Below are 8,476 nucleotides of genomic sequence, written 5' to 3' on the forward strand. Positions count from 1 at the left end.
CTCTGGCCCTGGAAGGGAGAGAACGCAAGAGCTGCACAAGACTCGTCAATACTCACGATCTCGCCGCAGGTAGGTTTCCACTCCTACGGAAAAATCGCGTGTTTCATTCTAGGGCTGATACTTAATGAAAACTTTCACAACACTAACTATCTAGATCAGATACTAGGTGATCAATCAAGCATACATGCAATAAGAACAAGAATAAACAGAGAACAAGTCGAAATCCCAGATCTATAAACCTAGATGTCTTAATCGATTATGAGAGCCCCTTTCGGGAACCCTAAGCCCAACTCGGGATCTACTCAGACATGGCTGAGGTCGACATCATCATTGGTTTTAATAAAAGTAATGAAAAACAGTAAAGAAAAGAGATGAAGAAAGCTTCTCTATTGAAGAACTCGGTCTTGAACAATCTTCTACAAAAATCGCATAAAAACGGCTAAAGGAAAAAGAGTTTCTGTAAAGTATGAAGGGTTCTCCCTAAAAACGACCTAAGTGACAAGTATTTATAGTCTTCAATACTCCATGGTCTCTAGGGTTCCAGAATTGAGGCTGAGAATGACTTTGGGCTTCAGAAATATGGGCTTTAGTTCGGAGCTTGATGGTCGCGGTCAGGAGTGACGTGACCGCGGGGATTTAGTGGTTGGCCGCGGTCGGGAGGCTTCTGACCGCGGGAAATAAGCTGTTGGCCGTGGTCGCGTGACTTGCTGGCCGTCTTCGAGTGGGTCCGGGGCTAATGGAATATCTTGAGATCCAACCATTGGAATGTCTCCAAACCAAGTGCATTTGAAAGCTGGTTGATTCTTCTATAAGTTGTCCAATTTTGAGGGTGATCAGACGGTGAGAAGGTCTTCGTCTCTCCATGAGAGTTCTTACGGTCTGCATTTATCCAAAAGAGTCTTTTTATTCCAATTTGTGCCTCTTTATCCCAAAATACCTGAAAGTCTTTTAAAATCCGGAAACATAGAAATCCTTTGAAAACCTTTGGAAATGGAGTAAAAACACCTGTAAAAGATATTAAAATGATCCATAAAATTGGTCAAAATCCGGTGTTATCAACTCCCCCAGACTTAGTCTTTTGTTTGTCCTCAAACAAAACAAAGGCTAAATCTCGGTGAGAGGTTTGAAAACGCAAGAACTAAACAAAATCTCAGAGACCAAACTTCTAGACCAATATCAATTAGTATGCATCAATCGGGAATAGCCTAGAAAATTCTCACTAGCAATACAGGCATAACTAGTCCGTTAATCCGTCATGCGGAAATCTATGCACTAAGATCTAACTTCCAGTCAACTAGCTCTTAACATTCATTAAAAATCTCGATGGTTCTCATCAAAGAAAGTCTAGTTAAGGCAATCTAGGCTAGGTGTCAAATAGGATTATTCTAGGGGTAAGGCTTAAAGTGTTTACTGGTAACCTGAAGATCTGGAGAATGCAAGATATTATGTAAAATCGCAAGAGAGAGTGAAGCTGTTGGTATCCACAGTTTTCAGTCACTTTCTTCGTGCCATAGATTCTTGGTCTTCTTCCTCAGGTTCTCTCCTAACTCCCCCAGACTTAGATTTTTGTAAATCTTTCAAAACCATAGCTCCTTAAACGAATAGTGGTTGCTTATTGTTCCACAAATTTCGACAATTTAAAACTCGTTAGGCTTTTTGTTTCCCTCTCTCTTTTTATTCGTTTTTTTTTTATGAAGAGAGGGAACACCTAGATATAGAGTCTTAGAGAGCACGAAATTACCAGTTAATATCTGTCTTGTAAAGCTTTATGAGGTTTCTGATACTCTTCCTGCCCATTTCCATTCAGTTTCCTTTGCGAGTGACTGAAAACTGCGTCGCTCCTCTTCTCTACGACGTTTTTGCACATATCTGCTGATATAAACTAGAGATAAAATGCATGAGGATTGAAAACAAGGGTTCTGGGTATAGGGTATGGTACCAGATAAAGATAAACTGATCATTTAGGACGACAAAGAGTGGTAAAAGTGAAGGTAAAAGACGTCCTAGATGTGTATGTCGATGCCTGCTTAAAATCAATGATGAGGTCGACATCATCATTGGTTTTAATAAAAGTAATGAAAAACAGTAAATAAAAGAGATGAAGAAAGCTTCTCTATTGAAGAACTCGGTCTTGAACAATCTTCTACAAAAATCGCATAAAAACGGCTAAAGGAAAAAGAGTTTCTGTAAAGTATGAAGGGTTCTCCCTAAAAACGACCTAAGTGACAAGTATTTATAGTCTTCAATACTCCATGGTCTCTAGGGTTCCGGAATTGAGGCTGAGAATGACTTTGGGCTTCAGAAATATGGGCTTTAGTTCGGAGCTTGATGGTCGCGGTCAGGAGTGACGTGACCGCGGGGATTTAGTGGTTGGCCGCGGTCGGGAGGCTTCTGACCGCGGGAAATAAGCTGTTGGCCGTGGTCGCGTGACTTGCTGGCCGTCTTCGAGTGGGTCCGGGGCTAATGGAATATCTTGAGATCCAACCGTTGGAATGTCTCCAAACCAAGTGCATTTGAAAGCTGGTTGATTCTTCTATAAGTTGTCCAATTTTGAGGGTGATCAGACGGTGAGAAGGTCTTCGTCTCTCCATGAGAGTTCTTACGGTCTGCATTTATCCCAAATTTGTTCCTCTTTATCCCAAATTACCTGAAAAGTCTTTTAAAATCCGGAAACATAGAAGTCCTTTGAAAACCTTTGAAAGTGGAGTAAAAACAGCTGTAAAAGATATTAAAGTGATCCATAAATATGGTCAAAATCTGGTGTTATCAGGTGTCAAGTTTTACCCTAAATGAAATCAATAGCCGCAAGTGCACAGCTGATCGATTGTAGTACTTAGGGATCAAATCCACATGGAATGAGGATCTTTCCTGCAAAATACTTCGAAAGAAATATAAATTAAGGAATTCTAGAACCAGGATATTTTTGTAAGGGTTTTGGTGGTGTCTTTAAAACATAAAAACTAATTTTAACGAGAAGATATAGGAATTAAAATGACCTAATAACTAAACCTAATGAAATCAACTAAAAACGAGAAAAAGGCTATAATTGCTTAAATGAAAATCGATTAAGATAATGAAAATGATGAACTAAAGCTTGAAATAAAATCGATGTAAATCTATAGAAAAGAAGGCGCTGGGTTTCAGGGAAGTTTTCTCCGGAGTATGAACGATTCAAAACGTTGCTAAAGAGTAAATTTGATAAGATCTTAGCTAAAACTTTTCGAACTAGAGTCATGGACGTATGAATACGCCACTGTTGTGATCATAGTCAACTATCTCTCTCAACCTTGACCAGTCGGTTATCACTCTGGCCCTGGAAAAGAAAAGATTCATTATGTTTAAGACTCATCAGCATTCCCAAATCGCCCATAGGTAGGTTTCCACTCCTATGTTTGTTTTACTCTCCCAAACTAGATCTGACACCAGATGAACACTTTCGTGTCACCAAGCATCTAGATCAGATTGTAGTTCATGACGCTACTCTCATGCAGTAAAACTAAATTCAGAAGAAAAAGTTCTAAGATTCAGCTTCAATAGCTTATGGAATCCTCATCGAACATATATATCCCCATCGAAAATCCTCTTGACCCAACAATAAAATTACTCAGACATGATGAACGAAATTAAAGACATAGTATTAAAAAGTAGAGCAATAATCGAAATTGAAAAAGAAATAACAAGGGTTCAAGAGATATATATCTCTCTCTCCCTAAACCTAAAAACAAAAGATTAAATTAAATTTCTTCTAAAGTATTTCGTCTCTCCTAAAAACGACCTAAATGATAAGTATTTATAGTTTCCAATGCTCTATGGTGTCTAGGGTTCTGGAATTGAGGCTGAGAAAATGTTTTGGGCTTCAGAAATGGGCTTTCTAACTCGGAGTTGGCTGGCCCCGGTCGGGAAGAGGGTGACCGAGGGGAATGGATGCTTGGCCGCGGTCGGGTAGCTTCTGACCGTGGTGAAATGGCTGTTGGCCGCGGGTGGAAATGCTTGCTAGCAGCTGGTTTATGGGAAATCTTGCTCTTCGCGTGTCTTTTGATTGAACCGTTGGATTGCCAAGCTGTAAAGTGTGCTGGAAAGCTGATAGTTCTATCTTTGAGATCTCCAAATTTGAGCTGGATCAGACGGTGAGAAGGCCTTCAATCAGGGGTGAACTTCTGACGGTTTGACTCTGAGCTGAAAATCTGGTCTTCTATCTATTTTGTTAAGCTTTCCCTAAGTTTCTTGAAAAGAGTCTTGGAACTATAAATACTAGAAAAACGTAATAAAAGTACTTGAAAGCAATTAAAAACATAGAAAAAGTATATCAAAACGATCCATAAAAATGGTCAAAATACGGTGTTATCAACTCCCCTAGACTTAAACCTTTGTTTGTCCCCACACAAAGCAAAATTCTATACTAGTTAAGTGAAAACAAAAATAGGGAATGCACAAATATCAGAGACATGAACTCCTAAACTAGGACCAAAGATCGTGCATCAATCCACAACTTAGTCTAGAAAATTCTCACCAAGACACAAAAGATACTAGTCCACTTTTTCCGTCATGCAAAACTTAAATAATCTAAATCTTGATTCCTGTCAACTAGCTCTCTACATTCAATAAGTGCAATAGTGAATTCTCATTAAAGACATCATCCAGGGTAGACGGCGTTTGGCATTAAAGGGCTATTTAAGTGGTGGAGCTAAAGTGTTTCGGGTTACCTGATGGATCTGGAGGATGCAAGATATTATGCAAAACCGCAAGAGAGATAAGGACCTGTTGATGACCGCAATTTTCAGTCACTTCTTCTTGTCCAATGTTGTTGCATTATTTCCGGGAATCAGAAAATAATCTCCAAAACTCCATAAAATCATACTCTAGCTTGCCTTAAAATTACCTCTCTAGACTCTCTAAGGCTTTTATTTCCTTTCCTTTCCAATTTTTGGATTATTTTTTTAAGAAAGGGGAAATGCCAAGAGAGAGAGAGAGACTAAAGGACGAGAATGTACCAAAATTTGAGATTTTTCAAAGGCAAACTGAGATTCCTCATAGGTTGAATCCTTCTGGGAAGTTTCCCGGCAAAATCGCAGGTCTCTGTCTTTGGTGACTGAAAACTGCGTCGTTCCTCTTTATCTGCAACGTTTTTACATATATCTGCATATAAGACAATAGAAAACAAGAGTGCATGTAGTTTGAAAGAGGCTTGGTTAAGGTGGGGAACTAGCATGAACTAGCCTTTTAGGATCAACAGAGAGTGGTAGATGATATATTCATCAATTGCATCATTTAGTGTACATATTTAAGTCCAAATCATGTCTCATTTGCATACATTTTAGGTCTTTAGACATTGTTTTAGTACTTAGGAGATTGCATTAGGTCCAAGAGAGTTTTGCATGGTTTGGAGGCTGTCTGATCATTTTAGACTTGGAACCTTATGCTTGTTAATTGCTTATTCATCTAATGGGAATTAGTCTTGATTTGGTAATTAACAAAGGGATTTTTGTCATGAGAATGAATTAATCTGATTTGGAAGTCTAGACTAAAGAATTGCAAGTGTTGTATTGTTTGCTTAGCATCATGAATTAACATTTAAAGCACACTAATCAATGATTACATCTAGAGGTTTAGTGTAATAACCCAATAGTGAGGGTAATACAGGCCGGCGGTCGAGAAAATTAGAAGTTTCAACCAAAGGAAGGTGCGATTCGAAAGAAGAGACCAAAATAGAGACTTTGGTCCAGACAGAATGGAAAAGGCACGAGTGGATTAGGAGATACCCTTTCAGGAAGCTTTAAGTCGGGAGAGGCCACGAAAATGAATCAGAAAGATGGAAAAGTCAGGGAATGACGGGAAATCCTATGGAGAAGTTTCAGAAGGATAAAAAAAGAATATTTGCTGAAGAAAATCAAGAAAAGAACGAGCAGATTTTGAAATAGCCCGAAATCAGTGAGGATTTAGGACGTGATGGAGCTAGGTGGATGGTCTAGGAGGAGTCTCGGAGTTAGGACCATGAGCTTGTCTAGCTGGGGCCAGGTGAGTTCCGATAGTTTTAGTGTGGTGTTATTCGGTAGTATAATCGGTTATGCTGGTTTGATCGAGGATGAACAAGGAACATTCATTCTCACAGATTAAAAAGGGTAGTATGGCGATAGGGGTTATCATCTTAATGGTAGAAATGTTACTAAGTACGAGACTTAGTAATATTAGTTGCGGGGTAGGGTTTAGTACATATTAAATTCTGGTGATTGATGCTAGGTTAAATCTTATTCATTAGTTAAAGGTAACTATGCATGATGATTTAATAACATCATATAAGAAAATGTGTTTTACCCATTGGGTGAGGTTATGAGCGATCCCGTAGTGGCTGGTACCTTACGTGTGGTCCTCCTTCCGGAATAAAGGAGATAGTGGTGTTGCCGGATTGCAACCCACCACTTCTCATGTATTTATAAAATCTTATTGCATGAGGGATTGCATTAAGTAGATGAATTTCTTGCATATGACGGTAGGTCTATGCGAGAAGGAAAATTGTTGAGTGCTTTGTTTGTGGTACCGGAAGTGGTCTTCGGACACTACGGACCAGGTTAAATATTATGTGGGATCCTGTGTGGCCTTTGGGCACCATGATCAATTTATGTGTTGCATTCTAGGACCAGGTAAAATAGGCATGTAGCGCTATTCTATGTCGTCTGGAGAGGACTAGGTATCAATTTTACGGTTTAAGTGAGAAACGGATTGAAATTGGTATTAGACGAAATGATTGATGGATGTAAATGGGGGTTCCATTTACATGTTATATTCATTGTCGTGAGATAGAGACCGGGAGTGACCTTTGGATAGTACGGTCTAGTGTGTGTGTTATGTGATGCTTGTTCTAGGCCATGCCAGAGATCCGGGAAGGATCTGAGGCTAGGTTGAGTCGACACTACCTAAGATGCTCGGTGCGAATATGGATCGCGCCCATGGCCGAGTGCTGCATGACGATGCGGCCGGACTGGTCAGTAGTTTGCAGGAGACCAGTAGTAGGGAAAGCCTTAGAGGGAACGTGGGACGCTAGGCCGCCGGTGTAGTTTGTGTTGTGAGTGTAAGCATAATAGATTGTATTATGTAAGACTATTTTGACTCGAGCTCAACTAAATGGTTTTCGGTAACCGTTTGTAAGTGTACCTTACTTAGTATTAATAAAAGTGATTTGGTGAAACTCCTCGCTTTTCCTGATATTAGACCTTGTCCGGGTCGAAACAACTCAAGACTAAGGTACGGGTTGCAAAGCCTTAGGCCTTGGTCGAGAGGCATGGTTTGGGAATGGTCTAGCTAAAGTAGTATGGGATGCTTTGGCCGGACTGTCTCCGTTATCATTCTGTGGCACTCTGAGTTCTTTCTATTCGTAGATGGAATTGGGGGTGTTACAAATGTTGGTATCAGAGCATGGTTCATGATCATGCTCATGGGAACGAGTTGTCAAATATTTTATCGAGTCAAAATGGAGTCGCACTCACAACTTAGGAAACCGGTACGTCCTACGCATAGTTGGGTAGGTGGGGTTAGGATTTACCTTTTGTTCGATGCAGCGGAGTGTTGCAGGTCCAAAGGAGGTAAGCCGGGGAGCCTACTATCCATGAGAATCGAACGAAAGTTGGTTATGGAGTTGATCATTTTGCGGAGTCAAGTTTGATGGATCAAGAGACCGCCATGGAAGTAAGGTAAAACCTTAGAGTTTTAGGAATTACATTGGCCTCCATGATCTTTGTGAGATCCCATGACAGGTATTTTTGGGTGCTAACTCTCTTGCGTGATTGAGTTGTTGCATGATTGATTCGGTGAATTTGGTAGTTAGGTATTATAATGGGGTTATAATATCTAAACCAATATTGAGGGGGTTTAATATTATAAGCAGTATAATATTATACCTGAAGTGATTGAAAGTCGATTACATATTTGGACATGTAGCTGTTTGTGTGAAAGTCGTATGTGAAATCGGTAGGACTAAGACCATACGCATTTGTGTGTGAGAAAGACGTACGTGAATTCGGTATGACTAAGACCGTGCGCAACTGTAAAATCGTGCGTGAAGCAGGGAAAGCTAAGATCGCACGTGGTAGGACGGAAAATCGCGCGAACTTGTTCCTTGCCTATCTCGTAGATAAAGGTGGATTAATATTAGAAGTGTAATATTAACCAGAAGTATATCGTGAATCTTATGCGTAAGATAAGTTTAGTCGAATGCTTAGAAGGGAAAATGATATGGGGAATTATCATTTTCTTAGCATGTCAGAAGTGTCGTAGGGTGTGTGGATGAATGGGAATCCATAGGATTTGGATAAAGTTCCATAAGCCTTAGGATTGTGAAAGGTGTAGGAATCCATAGGTTTTTCGGAAAGAATTCCCTTGAACCCTAGGATTATGAAAGGTGGAGTGTTTTAGGAAGGTTTTCATAAAACCAGATACCTTAACCAAACCCAAGAAACTGTTCATAGCTGGTAAGTGGGTGTGA

This window comes from Eutrema salsugineum, unplaced genomic scaffold, assembly GCF_000478725.1.
Source record: "Eutrema salsugineum unplaced genomic scaffold, Eutsalg1_0 scaffold_6, whole genome shotgun sequence".
NCBI lineage: Eukaryota > Viridiplantae > Streptophyta > Magnoliopsida > Brassicales > Brassicaceae > Eutrema > Eutrema salsugineum.